This window comes from Phocoena sinus, chromosome 21 (genome assembly GCF_008692025.1).
Source record: "Phocoena sinus isolate mPhoSin1 chromosome 21, mPhoSin1.pri, whole genome shotgun sequence".
NCBI classification, from domain to species: domain Eukaryota; kingdom Metazoa; phylum Chordata; class Mammalia; order Artiodactyla; family Phocoenidae; genus Phocoena; species Phocoena sinus.
Genome location: NC_045783.1, coordinates 13,186,898 through 13,191,065, shown reverse-complemented (window position 1 = coordinate 13,191,065; position 4,168 = coordinate 13,186,898).

The following is a 4,168-nucleotide window of genomic DNA, read 5'->3' as shown; positions in this document are numbered from 1 at the left end:
TTCCTGTGTGACAATTTTTTTTTTTGCGGTACGCGGGCCTCTCAGTGTTGTGGCCTCTTCCGTTGTGGGGCACAGGCTCCGGACACGCAGGCTCAGCGGCCATGGCTTACAGGCCCAGCCGCTCCACGGCATGTGGGATCCTCCCGGACCAGGGCACGAACCTGCGTCCCCTGCATCGGCAGGCGGACTCTCAACCACTGTGCCACCAGGGAAACCCCTATGTGACAATTTTATTAAAAATTTGTTATTATGAATTTTTATTTCCAAATATAAATTTTAACTTAAAATTACCATCACATTCAAGTGTTTGTTGTTATTTCTGATGTGCTACTCACTGAAATTAAAATATTTTTAACCAAGTGCTTGATTTGGAAGGGCCAGAGAAGATGCAACAGGACCCTTTAATCAAATACTTTGAGATGGTGGCAAATTACCGAATAGGATAAGCAGCCTTCCTTTTCTCCCAGGTCCCTCTCAGAAGACCATTTCTAAAGTTACCATGATGCCAGGAAGGATACGAAGTTTGCAGAGATCACAGCCCCTAAATATGACCATATTTTTGTTTGTTTCCTTGCTCGGAGGAATGGGGAGTAGCAGAGTATAAAGGGTATTGCTGAAATGAATCATTTCAACCCATAAATTTTTAGTAGGGCGAATAGAGGGTGGGGGGAAGAACTGGGGGTGGGGGAGGGTTGGAAAAACACCTGTGATGTCCCCAGATGGTCAGCTCTGGGAGAGGAGCTGTGACAGGGGAAGAAGTCCCCTTTGTGTTTTATGTACTTAGAAAAGAAATATGAGAAAGTGCAAACATGAGTGGTTTACATTTCTTCCAGTATTTCTATAGTGAATGTACATTACTTTTAAGTCAGAAAACTAATAAAATTCTCTAATTGGGACTAGGGGATTGCTGTTTCCAAGGAGTAGAGGGTGACATGAATAACTCCCTTAAGACTTTTAAAGCTATAGTTCTGTAGTACGTTGATAGTAGAGCCCATTCTAATCTCTGCTAAATAAAGAAGTCTTCAATATTAAAAAGAAAAATACCAAGGCCAAGAACCCAATAGAAAAGTGGACTAAGAGCCATGAACAGACAGTTCATAGAAAAACACCAAATGTCCCTTACACCTCAGATGAAAATCTTAATCATCACAAGAGAAATTCAGATTAAACTAAGGTATCATCTGTCATCTAGCAGACGGACAAAAGACCTCATTTGACAACATTCTGTTGGCTGAGCTGTGGGGAAATGAATCCCCCGTTGGTGGGACCGCACAACCACGTGTGGAGGAGAATCCGGCAATACCTATCCAATTATTTACTCTTGAAGTAGCAATCTCAGGTCTTGGAGCTCAAACTGCCCATACACCCGTACATGTACAAAAGTATATACGCAATGATTCACCTCAGCATTGTTTTAATACAGCAACCCAGCTGTAAAAACGATAGGTTAGATACACTGATACATCCACACAGTGGAACACGACTTGCTGTAAAACAGAACGAGGAGGACCCTCTTGAACTGATAAAGGTCTCCAGCATGTATGATCAGGTGGGAAAGGACGAAACACAGAACGCCATAGACAGTATGCTGTAATTTGTGTAAAAAAGGTCTAGGGGGCGGGGAGAGCATAAGAATATGCATAAAGCAACACCAGGAGGATAAAGGGCACTAATATAAATGTAAATGGTGGATGGGAACAGGGATGGAAGTGAAATTTCTTTTGTGTTGACTTTTCTATATCGTTTTGACTTTTTGGAACCGTGTCAATGTATTATTAATTACCTGGCTTCAAAAACGGAATCAAATCAAGGGGGGATGGGGATGGCACAAAACTTTCAGGAATGAGAACGTGGTTCCATACGGGGGTAGGGCTGGGAGGGATGCCATGGCTGTCCATAGCCATGTTGCAGGATTTTGTTTAGCTTGTTTATTTTCTTCTTTGCTTCAACCTCTGTAGGTATTAGCTGAGAAATCGTAACACTCTTGATATTAGAACTTGAGCCTAAAGTAATACTCAGCATCAGCTTTTTATAGCTCAAGGAGCAAACGACTATTCACATTCGTTTCTTAGTTCACTCTCTAGTTGTTCCATCCTTATCCTTTGCAATATGATTGTAATAAATTATCACATGATGAGGCAGACCAAGAAATATCCATCAAAGAATTTTTGTGCACAGAATCTCTACCGTCTGCTACGTTGATAATTGAAAGAACTGAGGAACTGACATGCTTAGGGATGTTCAGAAAAAGCAAGCATCTCCCTTTCAAGAAAATGTTTTTCCAGATTTAAAGTTGGTGCAAAAGCTATTAAGTAGCATGTTTGAGCTAAGAGGCCAATGTCTGATCTACACCTTACGCTTTGGTTTTAGGTGACTTAAATGTCAGCTCAGGGACCTAACAGCCTCATATACAGTTTCCCAAGAGGGAAGCATGTTTGGCCAATGTATTGAAAGCTAATTCACTGATTTTACTGAAATATTTCCAAAGGCTCATTTCTTCCTGGCAGGTTTAAGGAGCATTGAGGAGGCCACTGTGGGTGGAGGGGAGTCAGCTTGGGACCTTGCACTGCGAACAAATCAGATTTGTCTGGCTTGTGTGTATCAGCTCTGGTCTGATTTATCATCACACCCTTGACCCAACCCAGGCTGATACAAAATTAAATGATCTAAATATTAAAAGTCTGTCCATTAAGGACAGATTCCATTTGCCTATTTTCGTTTCAGTTAATCCCTGTTGAAGGTAACCTTGGTACCTTCTAAACAAATTTTTTTCAAAAAACCTTTAATGTGAGAAATTTAATATGAACTTTTTGGGTATATCTCTCTGATATTCAAAGCAATCAAATATCCTTTATATTTCATTTGAATTTCTCATGTAAGTACAAAATGGGACAAAATTAGAACCTGATTTACCCGCTGGGTTCTCTCATCTCCTCACATGCCCTCAAGCATAGAGCAGAATTAATAGGTTGAAATAGTTGAACCAAAACAGTGGTTTGGTTTATCCAAGGAAAACATAAAAAAGATAAGCTAGACTCAGAGCCACTATAATACATTCACATCCTTAAAGTTAACCACTAAAAGTGTTAGGGATTCTCTTTACAGTTTTCTTCTTGAAAGTCATCAAGTCACTGATGGAAGCTTATTGGGAAAGTCTATCTATGAGCCTTAAGGGCATCTACTCTGTGTTCAAGCCCTGATGTAAAAGTCCCTTCAAACCACTGCACTGATATCAACTTGCTTAGTTGGACAGGAGCATAATTTTAAATCACATCAATTCTGGGAAATTCCTAGTTGACACCTGCACTGTCTGAAGGTCTTAAGTTTGTGGGGCAACTCATTTTTTTCAGCATGTGAAGCTTACAGGTAAACTATGACTAAGAAATGTTTTTCACTAAATACAGTCACAGTTCATTTCAGTTCAGAATTCCCCCCCCGCCCTGCTTCACCTCCCACGTGCCCACTTCCTCCACTGGGTTGGTTTCGTGTAGTTTGGGTAGTACCAGCTCTGGAATCCGCTCGCTAGCTGCCTCTTCCCCAGTCTGAACTCCTGTTTCTCTTTCTCTAAAATGGGGGCAATAATATCTTCCTTCTAGTAGTAGTGACATGAGAATTTTTAAAAAGATAACGATGGAAAAGTTGTCTTGACAGATTAAAGCTCTAGAGAACCATGGCAGGTTATTCTACGTATCCATCAGTTTGCTGTTGTTGGAAATGCCAGTAGAACTAGGGAAACTACTTTCTTGACTTAGCTGTACTTAGAGCTCTCAACTTTGCGCCCCTTCTATTCTAAGTGAGGCTTACATACCATCCTTCTTGAGCCAAGAAGAAGGGGTAGGGGTCTGGGCTTCAAAGGGCAGGAAGACAAATCACAGGAAGAGGAGAAGAAAAAAATGTCTGGTAAACAAATGTTTGCCTTGCCTTGCAGATAAGTCTTTCTGATTTAAAAGTTCTCTCTAGTAATAGCTCTTTTCCTGCAACAAGCCCTTTATCTAAATTCCTTTAGGCAGTTAAGGGAGAGGCAAAAAGCTTTTCCAGAGACTGCTGGGTCTTCATTGCCTTCAGGCCAAAACATCCACGTCAAAGTGGCTACTTTGGGGTGGCATATTCTGCTTCCCCTCACAACTTTCTCATTTAATGACAAAACGAAAACGAGTTAGTAATGAGT